Raw genomic sequence first — 20,280 nt, forward strand, 5'->3', positions numbered from 1 at the left:
GGTTTGATTCCATTCAAGGGTATGTACCTGGGCTGTGGGCACATCCCCAGCAGGAGGTGTGCAGGAGGCAGCTGATCAATGTTTCTCTTTCATCGATGTTTCTAACTATCTCTCTCCCTTTCTCTCTGTAAAAAATCAATAAAATATATATTTTTAAAAATATTGATTCACAAGTGATGAAGGCTTAGATCTGGATGTGTTGAGTTAGTATAGCGCTGGGGTGTTGATCTGTGAGTGCCTTGTGCGGGGCCTGGATGAGGTTGTTGACCTATCTGGAAATGTCTTTTGTGTGAAGTGTATCTTTGGGCATGTGGAGGTATTATTGATATGAGAAAATGCTAAGTAACTGATTTACTATCTGAAAAGGGACTTACTATCGAGGAAAGGAAGGGAGGAAGAGACTGAACATAAACTGTGCACCTATGGATGAGGACAATGGGGGAGGGGGAGGGGGCGGAGGGTGGGGTGGGAACCTGGTGGAGGGGGGAAGAAATGAGGAACCTTTGTAATAATATGAACAATAAAGATTGATTTAAAAAATAATAATAAAAAAATTTATTGATTCAGTTCAACTCCCTCACTTTATTATGAGGAAGCTGAGATCGAGAGGAAAATGAAATTACTCAAGGTCACAGTATAAGTTTAAGGCAAAACAGCACCAAAATTTTCTGATTCTCAATCCATGATGCCTAAATATCAGGAATGCATCTTGAGGGGCGGTGGGGGGTGGGGAAGAAGCAACTCTAAATGTGGCCAGCAGCCCAGGCTAACCCACAAATAAAGCTTACATAACTCACATACATAACTAAAATTAATATGATTATAGTGAAACCAAAAATCCTTTGGCCCTGGTTGATGTGGTTCAGTTGGTTGGGGTGTCATCCCCTCTACTCTGAAAGCTTGCAAGGTGGATTTCTGTCAGGGCATATACCTAGGTTGTAGGTTTGATCCCTGGTTGGTGTGGGTACCTGAAGCAACAGAGATGTTCCTCTTGCACCTCTCTCTCTCTCTCTCTCTCTCTCTCTCTCTCTCTCTCTCTCTCTCTCTCTCTCTCTCTCTCTCCTATCTCTCTAAGTAATCAATAAAACGTATTCTCGGGTGAAGACTTTAAAAACAACAAAAAAAAAACAAAACACCTTTGGTTGTTAGTATAAAAACAGTAAGTTTCTAAAGTAAAAGTATTGTGAATAAAAATACCTTAGCCTAACATTCAAGGCTTTTCAAAATCTGGCTCAAATATTGTGAAGCCACAGCTTGAATGACCTGGGCTCAAAGACCTGGAGAAAGAGCTGACAAACAAATTAATACACAAGACAAAAAATATAAATTTGGAAATTATGGGGGAAGCCAGCTGTGAACTTAATTCAAGGGACTAAGCTCCACTGAATCTCCACGCTCATCTTCTTTTTATTTACTAGAATACACAATTGTCTTTTAAGGATGCAAACAGACATATCAATGGTAATGTTTAATAAACAGTAAAAGAATTATCAGGTTAGAAAGGTTGCCATTGGCCACTGAGTCAGCAGCTGGTAATAAAATGCAGATATTCAGCCCTGTGAATATAAAAGCCCTATTCAGCCTTCTGACTGGACTTCTTGCATTAATATTAATTACTGTTGATCCTGGCTTTCAGCATTTCCCCCTTCTTTGATTTCTTTTTGTTTAACATTTATGAAACTTTATTTTAATTTCTTTATTAAGGTATTACATGTGTCCTTATTCCCCTATTACCCCCTCCCTTTCATGCCCTTACCCCCATGTTGTCTGTGTTCATTGGTTAGGCTTATAAGCATGCACACAAGTCCTTTGGTTGATCTCTCCCCCTTACCCTCCCCCTCCCCTGTGTCTCTGGATCTGTTTTTGTTCATCAATTTATGTTGTTCATTATTTTCCATAAATGAGTGAGATCATGTAATACTTATCTTTCTCTGCCTGGCTTATTTCACTAAGAATAATGCTCTCCAGCTCTAATGTTGTTGCAAATGGTAAGAACTTCTTTTTTACCACAGCATAGTATTCCATTGTATAAATGTACCACAGTTTTTTAATCCATTCATCTGCTGATGGGCATTTAGGCTGTTTCCAAATCTATGGTGAATTGTGCTGCTATAAACATAGGGGTACATATATCCTTTCTGATTAATGTTTCTGCTTTCTTGGGATATATCCCTTGAAGTGGGATCACTAGGTCAAATAGGATTTTGATTTTGATTTTTTTGAGGAAACTCCACAGTGGCTGCACCAGTCTGTATTCCCACCAGCAGTGCACCAGGGTTCGTTTTTCTCTGCATCCTTGCCTGCAGTTCACATGGTTGCAGTTCCCTGGGCTAAAGTGTTGGGCTGGTCAGAGGGGAGTGTGCTTCAGAACTCACAGGACCCTGCATCTGGGGTGGCTGGAGCCTCATTGACCATGGGATCACAGCCTAGATAGCAGGTCCCTGACAGGGGTGGCTGTGCAGTACAAAGTGTTATCTGAGGGCACTCTGGGTGGAGTTGAGGCTGGGCAGTCAGCTTCAGCAGCTCTCTCTTTCAAAAAACCTAGGCCTCTGAGGATGAGCCAGCCTTCCAGTACTGTTTGCAATGGTAGCAGAAGCTGTCTAGTTAGGCGAACCCAATTAGCCTGCCCCTGAAGGTCCTGTGGGATCTAACTGTGACTCAATCTTACACACACACACACACACACACACACACACACACTCACACACACACACACACACACACACACACACACACACCACCTGACCATACACTCCTCTTTTGATCACTCACTGATTCACTCACTCATGTTCTTTCCCCTACTGCCACATTCTTCCTGCCTCTGTAGTTGGATCTGGGGTGCTATTGACCCATTTGTGAATGGAGTTTTCTCTCCAGGTGTCTGGTTATGTGGATTTCTCTCTAGCACCTTGGCCAGACAGGATAAAATTCACCTTTATAAGACATAACACAAAGGGAACTAAGCACAAATGTACTCATGACACCAATAAACCCGATATAAGTGAGCACCTGAGAAAAGAGAATTAGGGTAGAGAAAAGAAAGCACAAATGATATCGAAGAGAGAGAAAAAGATAAGAGATAAAAGAAAAAGGAAGGAAAAGGAGAATACATATAGAGAGAGGTAAGACACCACAGACCAATAAATAAACCAAAAAAATACAAACACTAAACACCCAGCAAAGAGGGTTGGGGCAGAATCTGTAGAGACTGAGCTTATATACTGAAAATAAGATTAAGAATTGGATGGGCAATTGGCTTGGAGATCAATGCTTCTCAGTGATACCAACAACAAGTAAGGCTTAACAACAAGACTGTACACACAGCCCACAAAGGGCTACACCAAGACTGTCCACCTCAGGTAACTGGGAGGCTGACTCACTGAACCATATAGGACACCTTAGCACACAAAGCCATCCTACCAACTCAGGGAAGCTGTGAAAATGCCGAGACAAGGAAATAGATCACAAACGAAAGAAATGGAGGAAAAGAAGAGACTGGATATAGAGTTCAAAACCACGCTTATAAGGTTTTTCAAGAATTTCCTAGAAAAGGTCGATTAAGACCTATGCGGAGATGAAAAGGGATCAACAAGAACTAATAAGGGATCAACAAGAAATAAAGAATACATTGTCTGAAATAAAAAAATATTATACAGAGTCCTAAAAACAGAATGGAAGATCGCAAGAATCAAGTCAAAGATTTGGAACATAAAGAGCCAGAAGACACTCCTCCGCAGAAGCAAGAAGACAAGAGAATCCAGAAAGTTGAAGATAATGTAAGAAACCTCTGGGACAACTTCAAGCAAACCAATATCAGAATTATGGGGGTCCCAGAAGATGAGAGTGAGCAAGATATCGAAAACATACTGAAAGAAATAGTGACAGAAAACTTCCCCTACCTGGTGAAAGAATTAGCCTTACAAGTCCAGGAAGCACACAGAACTCCAAACAAAAGGAATCCAAAGAATACCACACCAAGACAAATCATAATTAAAATTCCAAGAGCAAAAGACAAAGAGAGAATATTAAAAGCAGCAAGAGAAAAGCAGGTAATTACCTATAAAGGAGCACCCATAAGATTGTCAGCTGATTTCGCAACAGAAACCATGCAGGCCAGACGGGAATGGCAAGAAATATTCAAGGTGATGAATAGCAAGAACCTACAGCCAAAAATAATCTACCTAGCAAAGCTATCACTCAGAATCGAAGGCCAGATAAAGAGCTTCACTAATAAAACAAAAAACAAAAAACAAAAAAACTAAAGGAGTTCATCACCTCCAAACCAGAATTATATGAATTGCTGAAGGGAGTTCTTTCGGAAGAGAAAGTAAATAAAGATAAAAACTATGAACAACTGCCAAAACCCGTTTGGCTCAGTGGTAGAAAGTCGGTCTGTGGACTGAAAGGTCCCGGGTTCGATTCTGGTCAGGGGCATGTACGTTGGTTGCGGGCATATCCCCAGTAGGGGGTGTGCAAAAGGCAGCTGGTCAATGTTTCTCTCTCATCGACGTTTCTAGCTCTCTGTCTCCCTTCCTCTCTGTAAAAATCAATAAAATATATTAAAAAAAAAAAAAAAACTATGAACAACAAATACGTAACTATCAACAAGTGAATCTAAAAACCAACGGAATTAAAGAAATCTGATGAACAATATTAACTGGTGAATATAATAAAATCAGAGGTATGGAAGGGGAGTGAACTGACAATTCTCGGGGAAAAGGGGAGAGGTTGGTGTGGGAAGAGACTGAACATAAACTGTGCACCTATGGATGAGGACAATGCGGGGTGGGGAAAGGGCAGAGGTTGGGGTGGGAACCTGGTGGAGGGGAGCAATGGTGGGGGGAATGAGGAATATTTGTAAGAATATGAATAATAAAGATTTATTTTTAAAAAATAAAGTAATTAATTAATTAAAAAAAAAAAAAGAATTGGATGGGCTGGAGGGAAAATCAAGATGGTGGCATAGGTAAACAACTAATCTCTCGCCTAGCCGCACAACAATTTCAAAACTACAACTAAAAGACAAAACATCTATCACCCAGAACCACAGGAAAGCTGGCTGAAAGATAAAGGAGCACAAGCGCTGAAAAACTGAAAAACCTAGGTACAGAGGCAAGCAAATCAGGCTAGTGGCAAGCGACTGGGCACACGGCTTTTTTTCAACCCAAAGGGAAACAAGCTCCCTATCACTTTGAAATCCAGTTTCTGGGGCTACAGGGGACCCAGATGCCTACGGGGAGAAACTGGTCTGTCGGCCATAGGGTCCAAAAGTGAGAGTGACTATTTTTCAGATGTGCACGCAGCAATCATTGTTTACTGCACTGGACTGCGGGAACTTGGAAATGCTGAAAGGCAGAGACAGTTGATAGCAGCCATTGCTATTTGCCATGCTCCAGCCTAGTGACCTCCTGAGACCCCGCCCCTCCCTGAGAGCCTGCCCCACACATTCTACAAACCGGCCCAGGCTCCACACAGCTGCTTTTGCATATAAATAGCCTATATTGTGGCAACTTAATGAAATAAACCAGCTCCAGCTCCAAAACAGCAAAATCCCAAGCAAAGAGGAGAAAATTGTAGTTCTTGCAGTAACTCCTGCTGGGTGGCCTCAGACAGTAGCTAAACTGCACCCCATTGGAGATCCGGAAACCAGTGTATCTAGTAGTCGGTGTGAGACGACACCAGATTTCAACTACTCTCATAAAAGACACATTCAAGAGACAGACTCAGTGAGCACCAAATCCCTACGGGAACAAGTACTCCCCCATAAAAGTCTCTCCAGCACAGCAATTCTTCCGTTATAGACACAGCGGGTCCTCACAGCTAATTGGCCTGGAGATCAATTCCTCCGAGAGACACCAACAACAATCAAGACTTAACTACAATAAGGGTGTACACACAGTCCACAAAGGGGTGCACCAAGAGTGTTCACATCAGGCAACTTGGAGCCTGACCCATTGAACCATATAGGACACCCAGGCCCACAAAGCTACCCTATCAACTCAGGAAAGCAGCGAAAATGCCAAGAAAAGGAAGGAGATCTCAAGCAAAAGAAATGGAAGGGGGGGGGGGGAGGTGGGCCTTTCATTATATTCTGCATTTAAAATTATTTACTATTTAAAATATTTTTGCTTCTAAATGTCCCTAACACTAAAATGATGCTCAAAATGCAATACTTAAGAACTTGAGGATCGATTTTGTAAATCTCTTTATTAGAAAATGGCTTTATTTTTCATATTTCATCTTATCTTTCTTCAATATATTAAATAATTTACTTTGTAACCTTAGCTATAGAGTTAAAAAAAAAAAACCAAATAAGTGAAGTATAAATCATATTTATAAACACCCAGATATTTGAGGGTCTACTGTACATAAAATGCTATGCTTACCAATAAAGGGTACTGAGGACATAGTCTATGTGCACCTCATCTTTGAAAAAGAGAATGATTATTAAAGACAGAAGATGGAAAACAAAAACTGGAAAAGTTTGAAACTAGACAAGACTGATAAAGCTAGCAAATGCTTAGCCAGGAATAAAGAGACTTTTATACCACTTGAAAAGTAGAAGAATAAAAGGGAGATAGAAAAATCAAAAGAAAAAATAGTTACGCTGTATTTACTCAACATACAATTTATCTCTTGGTTTCTATTTAAAGGATAATATATAATCCTTATGGGATTGTCATCTCTACATGTATATGCACAATAAAACCATTCACTTACAAATGTGAAGGTTATTGGTGTACACTTCTAACTCTTCATTTTTATAACCCTAGTGTCTGGAAGATAATATGCCCTTATTAAGTGTTTGTAAATGAACATAGTCTATTTAAAGCCAAAATATGTTTTTTAATATATTTGTATTTATTTCAGAGAGGAAGGGAGAGGGAGAGAGGTAGAAACATCAATGATGAGAATCATTGATCATCTGCCTCCTGTGCACCCACACTGGGGATTGAGCCCACAACCAGGGCATATGCCCTGACTGGGAATCAGTGACCTCCTGGTTCATAGGTCGATGCTCAACCACTGAGTCATGCCAGCTGGGCCAAAGTACATTTTAAAACACTTATGAAAAAAAGAAATAATAAATGTTAAATTTACAGGTCAAAACTTCACACTGAAGAGAAAAATTAAATTACTGCATGATAATACATATCAAGGTTTATTGTTTACTTAAACCCAGTACAAGAAATAGTTGTATTTCATGAGAAAGAATTATGCAGCAAAAACTGTGTTAAGATCTGTGATCAAGGTGGAAGCCCTAAAGGTTATATAAGGCCTTAAAGGCCATCTTCAGAAGTTTTGCTTTCACTTTAAATGAGATGAGAAGTAACTGGAAGTTCTTAAAAGAGGAATGACTAATATTTTTTTTCAGATATATAATTATACTAACTTTGTTGAAAGTATTACAGATGTCCCCTTTTATCCCCCATTAACCTCCTCACCCGGCTTCCACATCCTCCCAGGCTTTCACCACACTATTGTCTGTGCCAGAAACACCAATGAAAAACAATGTATGCACCCTATGTTCATAGCAGTGTTATTTACAATAGCTAAGATCTGGAAACAGCCCAAGTGCCCATCAGTAGATAAGTGAATAAAAAAGATGTGGCATATTTACACAATAGAATACTATGCAGCTATAAAAAAAAAAAGAAGATGAAGAAGAAGAAGAATCTATTACCCTTTGAGACAGCATGGAGGGACCTGGAGAGTATTATGCTAAGCTAAGTGAGCTAGCAGTTTTTAAAGGAATGCTGTATTGAGAACAGGCTGCTAAAAGACAAGGGTGGCAGCAGGGAGACCAGCTACATTTTTGTAATAATCCAGTTGAGTTATAATTATGTCTAGGACCAGGTGATAGTGGTAGAGGTGATGAGAATTGACGAATTCTAAATATTTTGTGAAAATAGAGCCACATGATCTTCCAAATGATAGGATTGTATATAAGGTCTGAATGCAGAAGGATAAAGAGCAGTCAGGGGTGATGGTATGGTTCTGGAGCCTGAGCAACTGAAAGGATGTAACTGCCATTTACTGAGAGGGAGTAGACAACAAGAGAAGCAGGTTTGGAGGGAAGATTAGAAGTTCATGTTTGGACATGTTAAGTTTGAAATACCTATTAGACAGCAAGTGAATATGTAAAGCAACTAGGTATACAAGTCTAAAGATCTATTATAAGTTATCATGGTATCTAACACCATGAAATAATAAAATGACTAAAGTGTAAGTATAAATGGTTCTTCTATACAAAGTTCAAAGACTGAGTCCTGAGGCCCTCCAACATTAAGAGGTTGGAGAAATGAGGAGAAGAGTAATAAGTAACCAGTAAGATAGTAGAAAAGCAGGAAAATATGGTAACCCAAAAATCAAATGAAACAAATGTTTTAAGGAAAAGAAGTGATCATAACATCCATAAAACAAACAATTCTCTGGTTCTACCACCTCCAGTGGCGATTCATTGTTCCTGGAGTGATGGAGTCCTCATCCACTTCTCTGCACTATGTCCAGTGGTCTCCTAAAGGCACTGCGCAGCGATCCCTATGTGGAGCTAAACCTGTACTGGAACCAGCACTTCTGGGGTGTCAATGAAGAACAGGAAAAGTTACTGAAAAAAAGACATATGATTTATGTTGGAAACCTTTCCTTTTACATGGCAGAAAAACAAATCTATGAACTCTCCAGCAAAAGTGGTAACATAAAGAATATCATTATGGGTCCAAATAAAATGAAGAAAACAGCATGTTGTTTCTGATTTGTAGAATCTTATTCAAGAGCAGATACAGAAAATGCCATGTAGAGCTTGTCTGGATAATCGAATCATTCGCACAGATTGGGATGTTGGCAACAGGGTTGTGGATGGCCTAGGGTCCAGGTAGCAGATGAGTTTTGACAGGACTATGCTGGGAGAGAAGACTATGGAAAATCAACCCCAAACCACTGACCAGTAAGAACCCCATCATGAAAAACTTACTCCTTTGGCCTGCTGAATTTGACATACATTAGCCAAGGACTGCAAACCTTCCATTTTTAACAAGCTTTGATCAATGTCTCTATTGAGCTAGATGCTGCTTCACAGTTTTCCTCTGAAAATTATCAAAGGGAAGAATCCAAAGAATGCCTTTAATTCTAGTCTTAGAATATTGGCAACGTGTCAGGTTACCAGAGCGATTTCCTTATGAGGTCAAAAATTGTGTTCCTTGGCAACAGATTTTATCTCTAACGTTTATCAGCCAAAAACATCACACTTCTTTTAGGAAAAATCAAAAAGTTTTAAATTTTGTTTTTCCATGTGTGTCTAAGTATGTTCATGGTCTACATTGGGGCCTGGAATTACTATTTTTAAATTTTTAAGTTTTCTTGAGATAAAGTTTAATAAATGGAGCTTTGTGATATTGTATACCTTTGTTCTAAATCAGGAACAGATGCTTGACAACTGAATTTATTTCTATCTTGAATTCTAACTAACCTCTAAAGGCAAACTTAGGAGTCAAGAGAACTTCTCAAATAGTTGGTGCTAAAGTAAGCCTTCAACAGTCCCAGGGGTTATCACCTGCTTACATATCAGGAAATTAGATACAGAACTTGAAGGGTCTTTATTAGGCATATTTTTCAAGAGATGTGTTTTTTCTAAAGCTAAAAAATGTAAGGGTTACTTTGTATTATGGAAAATCTCAAATACTCCAAGGGAAGTGGGGGACTTGTCAGTAGGAAATGGAATGAAATATCAGAGAACACAAGTTAAAATATCGCCTTGACATGTTGAAGGTTGCTGTGAGGGCTATCATATTTATTAATTTTGAGATTGGAGGGTGATCTTGAGAATGGAGGGGTTTTTTAAAAAAGCTTAAAGATCAAGAGACTAACAAAAACAATCAAAAATGCTTCCCTCAGGAAATGTGTTTTGGCCAATTCTCATGTTGAAGTCTATCTTGTTTTTTCAATAATTGTGCTTACTGTTTCAGAGATTTGATAACAATGGCCCCACTGAGAGGAGGGTCTAGAGCAGGGGTCGGCAACCTTTAAGACATAAAGAGCCACTTGGACCCGTTTTCGAAGGAAAAAAAAAAAACCTGGGAGCGGCAAAACCATTGCGACATTTAAAACAAATATAACACTGCATATATTGTTTCTTACCTTAATGCTATATACCGGATTGTGCAGTTAGCTGTCAATCTGAAGAAAAAAAGAACTTTTTCACTTAACAATGTAAAATAGATTTTTGCAAATTAATAGCTAATTAAAATATTTAATTTACCTGGTTAATGGGATTTTTGCTCCTGAACCTCAGTGCACAGTGTCTGCACATCAGGGCTATAAGACGTTACCTTCATTTTCACACAGGCTTGCAAGTTGTCATCTGTGAGGCGTGATCGATGTTTGTTTTTAATATAGTTCATGTTGGAGAAGACCTGCTCACATACATATGTGGAGCCGAAGATCGACAGGACTCCAAATGCATACTTTTTCATGTTTATATAAGTGTTGGGGATGGCATTCCATGTTTCAAACACAAGTTTGTCCTGTTTGGGAAGGTTTTCAATATCACTCCATTTATGATTCTGAGCCAGAATGGCCTTCTGACGGGCAACATCCTCAAGAGTAGCGGCCAAGCATTTGAACTTGGACACCCAGATATCTTTGTCGGCTATATCGGCCAGTTCCATCTCAAGATCAGGTTGACTTACACCTGCAAATGCAATCATATTCAATAGGGATGGATCGATCGCCAGGGGAGTGACAGGGAAAGATAATGTGTTTTTTTCCTCTCTGAACTCACAGAATCGTCTCCCAAACGAACTTTGCATTGTGGTGATTGCAGACTTCAAATATTCCAAATTTATCATATCATGACTTTGTTTGAACTCTCTCAAAGAGGGAAAGTGAGACAGTGTACCTCTCTGTAAATCTTTGACAAACACTGTCAACTTGCGCTCGAATGCCAAAACCTCCTCCAGCATGTGCAGGGCTGTGCTTCCTTTCCCCTGAAGGGTTGTATTTAGTGTGTTTAGATGTGCTGTCATGTCTACCATAAAATGTCATTTTTCCAGCCACTCTGGTTGTTCCAGCTCAGGAAAGGTGAACTCTTTGCTGGCCAGGAAAGTTTTTACTTTTTCCAAACATGCGACAAAGCGTTTTAGCACCTCGCCTCTGGACAGCCACCGGACCTTGTTGTGGAGCAGGAGGTCAGAATATATGCTTTCCACTTCATCCAATAGCATATGGAACTGGCAGTGGTTTAAACCCTCTGCCATTATCTTATTAACAATCTGAATGGTCACTTTTGTGCATTCCGGGGGAAACGTTTGAGCACACAATGCCTCTTGGTGCAGGATGCAATGAAATGAGAGCAGCATTCTACCCAGAGCCTTCTGCAGTAGAGCCACAAAGCCCTTCTGTGCTCCTCTCATGCTCGGTGCCCCATTAGTAGCCACTGAGACCAGGTGGTTGGTGTTTATTTTTTCGGCACTTAAATAGTCCAGGACAGCCTTACAGATATCCTCACCCCGTGTTTGGCTGTAGTCCGGGGAGGAGGCAGCACTGCCACCGGCGCTGTAGAGCAAGTCCCAGTGCAGCGCCGGGAAGACGACAGGGGCGGCGGGGTCGGGAGCCACCGGCAGCAACGCATCCTTGCAGCGTGGCAGTGCAGCCAGGATGTTGTCGATGCTGAACATGCTGGCGGGCATCCCCGAACCCCGCGCGGGGCTGGGACAGGACGGGACTGGGGGCACCGGAGGAGGAGAAGCGCCTCAGCGTGTGGGGGGTCCGGAGCCAGAGCAAACCGAAAGAGAGCGCCGGTGAGCGCGGCTGCTCCCTCCCGACCCCGCCCCTGCGCCCGCCTCGACAAGTCACCTTTTAAAAAAAAAAAACAATTCATCAGGCCCCCAATATTTTGTAAATTAATTAGTGAGCCATGCATGCCATAAAAATAATTCATCAGGCCCCCCAATATTCCGTAAATTAAATTAAGTAAATTAAATTTTAAAATGTAAATAATAATTTAATTAATTTATTTATTTAAAAAAATTTTTATATAATAGCCACAAATTTCCTACAGTGTACATCTTACAAAAGGACCTGTCTCCCATGCTTAACCAACAACAAAAATTAGTATTAGAGGTAAGTGATATAGCTCCCCGCCCGCCCCCTGCTGTCGGCCCTGCTGGGAGCCGCAGCAAAGGTTCAAAAGAGCCGCATGCGGCTCCAGAGCCGCAGGTTGCCGACCACTGGTCTAGAGCAATGGTCGGTAAACTCATTAGTCAACAGAGCCAAATAGCAATAGCACAATGATTGAAATTCCTTTTGAGAGCCACATTTTTTAAACTTAAGTTTCTTCTAACGTCATTTCTTCAAAATAAACTTGCCCAGGCCATTGTATTTTGCAGAAGAGCCACACTCAAGGGGCCAAAGAGCCTCATATGGCTCACGAGCCACAGTTTGCCGACCACTGGTTTAGAGCTTCAAGCCAATATTCCAAGGTTTCCAGTCAGGGCAAATACAAGAATCAATCATTGAATGCATAAATAAGTGGAACAACAAATTGATATTTCTCTCTCTCTCCCTTTCTCTCTTTAAAATCAATCGATGTTTTAAATAAATAAAAAAAATAAAAATGGACAGAAGACCTGAATAGACATTTCTCAAAGGAGACATACATGTCACCCCAATAAATTCAATAAAAATATTTTAAAAATAAAAAGAAGACATATGGGAGATAATAGATCAACCGAAGGACTTGTGTACATGCATATAAGTACAACCAATGGACATAAAACTCTGGGAAGGGAGGGTATGTATGGGGGGAGGGGGCAATGTTAAAATATGTACACAGATAATAATTTAATTTAAAAAAGTAAAAAATAAATAAATTAAATAAATAAATAAATAAAAAGAAGACATACAAATACATGAAAGATGCCCAGCATCTCTTATTATCAGGGAAATGAAAATCAAAATCACCTCACATCTGTTAGAATGACTATTTTTTTTTAATCAACCTTTATTGTTCATATTATTACAAAGGTTCCAAATTTCTTCCCCACTCCACCAGGTTCCCACCTCACCCTCCGCACCCTCCCCACCCCCCATTGTTCTCATCAATAGGTGCACAGTTTATGTTCAGTCTCTTCCCACATCCACCTCTCCCCATTTCCCTGAGAACTGTCAGACCACTCCCCTCCCGTATCTCCGACTCTACTACAATCAACAGCTAATATTGTTCATCAGGTTTTTCAATCTCCTTTTTGTTGTTGTTGTTGTTGTTGTTTTTAATTAATAAACTTTTATGCTCTGGTTTCTCTTCAGACCGCATAAATCTTTCGCCTTTTTTTAATTAATAAGCTTTTACACTACTAAGAATAAGTTTTAAAATCTAATAATTTTAAACCTTGTTTTTTCTGCCCTAGGAATTGAGAAGCAAACTTGTTTACATGTAAACTTGCCCTTAGGCTATCAAAAGGTGTATCCATTCAAATGTAAATGAACACATTGTTTAAAGATAGCTGCTGGTTGGAATTGGATTACCTGTTCTGCGTGGGAAGGGCTTGTCCTCCCCTTTTTCCATTAAAATTAAGGTGTTAGCTTTAAAAACTCTTTTTGGCAAGAGACCTTAAACTTTCAGAACTTTAAATTTTTCAGGTAGTAAATCAGTTACTTAGCATTTTCTCAAATCAATAATACCTCCACATGCCCAAGGATACACTTCACACAAAAGACACTTCCAAATAGATCAACCAACCTCATCCAGGTCCCACACAAGGCACTCACAGATCAACACCCCAGCTCTATAATAACTCAACACATCCAGATCTAAGCCTTCATCACTTGATTCAGCAGACCCTCAAGTTCCCCCAAAAGTTTCCAGCCATGTCTGAGAGGCAGCCCTGGGGCATGGGCAGGCGAGGAGCAAGCTGTTCCGGGCCTGGCCTCTGTTGCTCTGGTCCACACCACAACCAGCTGCTCCGGGTCTGGCCACTGCCGCTCCTGTCCTGGCTGCTGCTGCTCCAGGCCTGGCTGCTCCCGACGCAGCTGCTCTGGGCCTGGTTGCTCCCGACCTGGCTGCTCTGGGCCGGGCTGCTCTGGACCTGGCTGCTCTGGGCCCTGGCCGCTCTAGGCCTGGCTGCTGCTGCTCCGGGCCTGGCTGCTCCCGACCTGGCTGCTCTGGGCCGGGCTGCTCTGGACCTGGCTGCTCTGGGCCCTGGCCGCTCTAGGCTTGGCTGCTGCTGCTCCGGGCCTGGCTGCTCCCAACCCAGCTGTTCTGGGCCCGGCTGCTCTGGGCCCGGCGGCTCTGGGCCTGGCCGCTCCTGACCTGGCTGCTCCGGGCTTGGTTGCTGCTGCTCTGGGCCTGGCTGCTGCTGCTCTGGGCCTGGCTGCTCCCAACCCGGCTGCTCTGGGCCCAGCTGCTCCGGGCCCAGCCGCTCCGGGCCTGGCCACTAGAATGACTATTATCAAAAGACAACAAGTGTTGGAGATGATGTGGAGAAAAGAGAGCCCTTGTGCACTGTTGGTGTGACTGTAAATTAGTGCAGCCACCATGGATAACAGTATGTATATTTCTCAAAATATTCTGCTTCTGGGTATTTATTTGAAGGAAAAGAACACTAAGTTAAAAGATATATTAAACCTCATGTTCATTGCAGCATTATATACAATAGCCAATATATGGAAACAACCTAAGTATCCATTGATAGATGAATGGATAAAGAAAATGTAGCAGCAATTAAAGAAGAGAGTTAGGACACCTTCAATAAGTTTATTCTCTTCCAGATCTGTCTATTTTTCTTCACATTACATGGTATTCAGATGCTTATACATAGAAGAAAATAAAATTGCCTATTTAAATTTTCGAAGATGTTACTTAATTCTATAGTCTTAAACAGTTATTACTTCCATATTCTTAAAACAATTGTTATAAAACTATAAAATGCTCTAACCAACTGAGATAGCTAGCCAGGGCACAAGATTGTTTTATATTGCATTGTGTGCCCACCACCCAAACTCAAATATTCTTCCATTATGGTATATTTGACCCCCGTCAAGTTTATCAAGAGTTTGGAGTTTATTTATAATAAAAGTAATGAAGCAAAGGAAAAAAATAGCAGGATGTGTTTCAGAATGTTAACAGTGGTGCCTCTGGGTAGTGAGATTATAAGCAGTAATTTTTTGCTGCTTCTTTTTTTAAAAAAATCTTTGTTGTTTAAAGTATTATATATGTACTCTTTTCCCCCATTGACCTCTCCCATGTTGCCCCCGGCCTTCAGCAACCTATTGGCTGTATCTGCAGCTTATGCATATACTCATATGCGTTCATTGGTTGATCTCTCCATCACCCCCAACCTTCCCTCTGAGGTTTGTCTTTTGCTGATTCTTGATACTTCTCTGTACTTTCCAAATTTTCTATAATGAAAGAGTGTTTACATTTATAATCAAGAGCATCAAACAGATAAAAAGTGAATTCAACCTGCCTCTCCAGCAGACAGGATGGTGGCCCACCTAGCTCCCAGCTTAAAATCTAAAAAAAAAAAAAAAAAAAAAAAAAAAGTGACTTCAAGTCTCCTGACCAACCAAGCATTCATTAGTTCACTCCTTAATAGCACATCTATATCTGAAGAAAATTATCCAAACTTCCCACATCAATGTTTCTTGAACTTGAAAATTTATATAAATCACCCAGGGATCTGGTTAAAATGTAGATTCTGCCCAGCTGAAAACTGTTTGTCCAGGTGAGAAACCAAGATGGTGGCATAGGTAAAAACCTAAACTGCTGCCTCACACAAAAATATCAAAACTACAACTAAAAGACAAAATGGACATGATCCAGAACCACAGGAAGGCTGGCTGAGTGGAAATTCTACAACTAGAAGGAAAGAAAAATCACACTGAGACTCAGTGGAGCTGCAGGAGGCAGAGGTACTGAGATGCATGCACAAAGAGAACTGGCAACTGAGTGTGTGGCTGGCTTTCTCAAGTGGGAAGGACTACCCTGAACTCCAGTTCCATGTGAGACTCTAGGGACCCAGACTCATACGGGGTGAAACTGGACTCAGAAAAGAGAAAAGCACACTGAGACTCAGAGGAACTGCGGAAGGCAGAGGTACTGAGGCACATGCACAGAGAGGGCGAGCAACTGAGTGTGTGGCTGGCTTTCTCAAGCAGGAGGGAGACAAAAGCTCCTGACTGCACTGAACTCCAGTTCTGGGCAAGACTCTTGGGGCCCAGACTCATTCAGGGAGAAAGAAGACTGTCTGGCAGTGGGCAGAACTCGAGGGCAGCTTTCTCTCAGGGGTACTTGCAACGATTACCACTGGACACTGAGACACAGGAACCTATTAGGGAAAGGCTGACAGGAAACCAATGCTGTCTTCTCTGCTCTGAGACTCCCCGCCCCTCCCCACCCCCTGCCATCCAAGCTGAGCCCAGAGGCTTTTGCAAGTCTTGTCTCATAAAGGTGTCTCCAGCACAGATGTTCTCCCATCTTAGACACAACTGATCCTCACAGCCAACTGGCTTGGAGGTCAATTCCCCCCAGTGATACCAACAACAATCAAGGCTTAACTACAACAAGACTGTGCACACAGCCCACAAAGGCGTGCACCAAGAGTGTCCACCTCAGGTAAATGGGAAAGCTGAGCCACTGAGCCATGCTAGGACACCTAGCACACAAAGCCACTCTATCAACACAGGGAAGCAACCAAAATTCAGAGACAAAAAAAAAACAGATCCCAAACAAAATAAATGGAGGGAAACAAATGTCTGGATATAGAGTTCAAGTTATAAGGTTTTTCAAGGATTTCCTAGAAAAGGCCAATAAATTTAGTGAGACCCTCGAGGATATGAAAAAGGACCAACTAGAAATAAAACGTACACTGACTGAAATAAAAAAAATATTATACAGAGACCCAACAGCAGACTAGAGAAATACAAGAATCAAGTCAAAGAATTGAAATACAAAGTAGCAAAAAAACAACCAGAAAAGCAAAAAGAAAAATAAATCCAAAAATATGAAGATAGTGTAAGGAGCCTCTGGGACAACTTCAAGCATATCAACATCAGAATTATGGGGGTGCCAAATGAAGACAGAGAGCAAGATACTGAAAACCTATTTGAAGAAATAATGACTGAAAGCTTCCCCCACCTGGTGAAAGAAATAGACTTACAAGTCAAGGAAGTACAGAGAACCCTGAACATAAGGAATCCAAAGAGGACCACACCAAGACACATCATAATTAAAATACCAAAAGCAAAAGACAAAGAGAGAACATTAAAAGCAGCAAGAGAAAAACAGGTAGTTACCTACAAGGGAGCACCCGAACAATTGTCAGCTGATTTCTCAACAGAAACTATACAGGCCAGATGGGAGTGGCAAGAAATATTCAAAGTGATGAATAGCAAGAACCTACAACCAAGATTACTCTACCCAGCAAAATTATCATTCAGAATTGAAGGGCAGATAAAGAGCTTCACAGATCAGAAAAAGCTAAAGGAGTTCATCACTGCCAAACCAGTATTATATGAAATGCTGAAAGGTATTCTTTAAGAAGATGAAGAAGAAGAAAAGGGTAAAGATAAAAAAAAAAAATATGATCAACAAATACATATATATTAACAAGTGAATCTAAAAATCAAGTGAATTAAAAATCTGATGAACAGAATAAACTGGTGAATATAATAGAATCAGGGGCAAAGAAAGGGAGTGGATTGATAATTATCAGGGGGAAAGGGGTGTGAGAGGTGCAGGAAGAGACTGGACTAAAATCGTACACCTTTGGATGAGGACAATGAGGGGGGCGGGAAGGGAAGAGGGTGGGGTGGGAACTGGGTGGAAGGAAGCTATGGGGGGGGAGGAGAAACAATTGTAATAAACTGAGAAATAAAGATTTATTTAATTTTTTTAAAAAAAGAAAAAGAAAAGCAGTTATTTACCTACAAGGGAACACCCATACAACTGTCAGCTGATTTCTCAACAGAAACTATGCAGGACAGATGTGAGTGGCAAGAAATATTCAAAGTGATGAATAGCAAGAACCTACAACCAAGATTACTCTACCCAGCAAACTATCATTCAGAATGGAAGGTCAGATAAAGAGCTTCACAGATCAGAAAAAGCTAAAGGAGTTCATCACCACCAAACCAGTATTATATGAAATGCTGAAATGTATTCTTTAAGAAGAGGAAGAAGAAGAAAAAGGTTAAATTAAAAATTATGAACAACAAATACATATCTATCAACAAGTGAATCTAAAAATGAAGTGAATAAAAAATCTGAGGAACAAAATAAATTGGTGAATATAATATAATCAGGGGCATATAAAGGGAGTAGACTGACAATTCTCAAAGGGAAAGGGGTATGAGGGATGTGGAAAGAGACTGGACAAAAATTGTACACCTATGGATGAGAACAGTGTGGGGGGATAAGGGAAGAGGGTAGGGTGGGAACCGGGTGGAGGAGAGCTATGGGGGGGAAAGAGGAACAATTGTAATAATCTGAACAATAAAGATTTATTTAAAAAATTTTAATGCAGATTCTGCCCAGTTAATGTGGCTAAGTGGTTGAGCATTGGCCCATGAATCATGAAGTCATCCTTCAAATCCTGTTCAGGGCATATGCCCAGGTTATGGGCTAGATCCCAAGTATGGTGTGTATAGGAGGCAGCCGATCAATGATTCTCTCTCATCACCGATGTTTCTAATCTCTCTCTCCCTTCCTCTCTCCGAAATAATTTTTTTAAGTATATAGGAAGATAGTTGTGCTTCCGTTTAAAAATATGCAGATTCTGAAACATTAGGTCTATGGTACGGTCTAAGATTCTGTATGTCTAACAAACTCCCAAGGGGCACCAATGCTCCTAGTTCTTGAACACACTTTGAAAACCACTTCTCTAATCCAGAAGAAGAAAACATTTGACCATTTTTTTTTCTGGTAGAAGCTGTTAAATGAAAGTAAATAAGTATCTTTCCAAGAGGGCTTGGGGGTGATTTTTTTTGTATAAGACTTGATATGAATTGGATTATATCCCCCAAAAAGATGTGTTGAAGTCCTAACCCCTAGTACCTGTGAATAAGACCTTATTTAGAAATAGGGTCTTTGCAGACAAAACCAAATTAAGATAAAGCCATTCAATATGACTGGTGTCTTTATAAGAAGAGGAAAAGGCCATATGAAGACATATACACACAGGGAGAATGCCATGTGATGACAAAGACTAGAGCAGGGGTCTTCAAACTATGGCCCGCGGGCCACATGCGGCCCGCAGAGGAGTCTGATCCGGCCCGCCAGGTTTTTTGGGCAGTGAGCGCAGCCGAGGTGTTACAGTTCGGCCGCCAGGACCTGCATATACACTGTCACTGCACGGCCGCTCTGACCCCTCTGCCTCTTTAAGAGCACAGTGCCTGCTGGGGCTCAGAGCGTGCAACATGCCTCCGCACAGGCACGTCTGTGCTGTGCTGCGCGGCAATGATGTAAAAAGGCGCCCGCTTCACCCCCAGGCAACATGGTGTCTGTGTGCTGTGCCTGCCTGTCAGTGAGGTTCTCCTCCTCTCCCTCCACTGCCTTCACCAAAGGTCGGTCAAAAGTGCCATAGAAAGAAATTTTTGCCAGATGGGGGGTTTCTGCCCGATTGGGGGGTGGGGGGTTGGTGACTCATATGAAAATTCCCCTTTGGGGGTGGGGGGGTGGGGGGGCGTTCGGTGCTGAAATCAAAATTCTGCCAGTTGGGGGGTGGGCGGTGGGGGGTGGTTGGGAGGTCAGGGCTTCGGTGCTGAATTGCCCATATGGAAAATTCTGCCAGTTTTGGGGGGAAGGTGTTCGGTGCTGATATGAGAAATCAAAATTCTGCCGGGGGGGGGGGGGAGACACTTGGACCAAGTCTCTTTGTGGAAGAATTGAGACTGACAGCATGCCGCCCCAGCCAACAGCCTTTTTTTTTCCATGAGGCAACCCTGATCGCATCTTCCTACTAATATAGCCAGGCCCATTCCAAACCAGAAAGTCAACTCCAGTGTAAAAAGACGATTAAAGCCTTTTAAAGGGGTTTACATTAAAAATTTTATATGCATTTTGCATTTCCTTTTCAGTGTTCACATGCTGATTCTGAACATATCAATTTGGCCATTATATAGGGAGATATAACCGAACCCCATCAGGGACTGAGCTGGTCTGCTTAGAAAAGCCTGCAAGAGGTAAGTGTCCACATCGGGGGCAGAGACCTACTAATGGGAGTTCATACACTGTGTGTGTGTGTGTGTGTGTGTATATATATATATATATATATATATATATAT

The 20,280-nt window shown here is 41.3% G+C and overlaps 1 protein-coding gene across 2 annotated transcripts in view; it reads left to right on the forward strand.

The window, feature by feature from the left end:
* LOC311615044 (general transcription factor II-I repeat domain-containing protein 2A-like) overlaps positions 1–20,280 on the forward strand; it is a 147,940-nt gene that overhangs the window by 125,599 nt on the left and 2,061 nt on the right. Inside the window, exon 1 of one of the 2 annotated variants that reach the window (XM_084870219.1) lies at positions 20,072–20,178. The exons of the other annotated variant lie outside the window; for it this stretch is intronic. The gene's annotated coding sequence lies outside the window, so the exon portion shown is untranslated. Of the gene's footprint in view, positions 1–20,071; positions 20,179–20,280 lie in introns of those variants that run through there. 2 annotated transcript variants of the gene reach the window in all.

The sequence above is a fragment of the Pipistrellus hanaki genome (genome assembly GCF_964339955.1).
Source record: "Pipistrellus hanaki genome assembly, chromosome: X".
In the NCBI taxonomy this organism is placed as follows: Eukaryota; Metazoa; Chordata; class Mammalia; order Chiroptera; family Vespertilionidae; genus Pipistrellus; species Pipistrellus hanaki.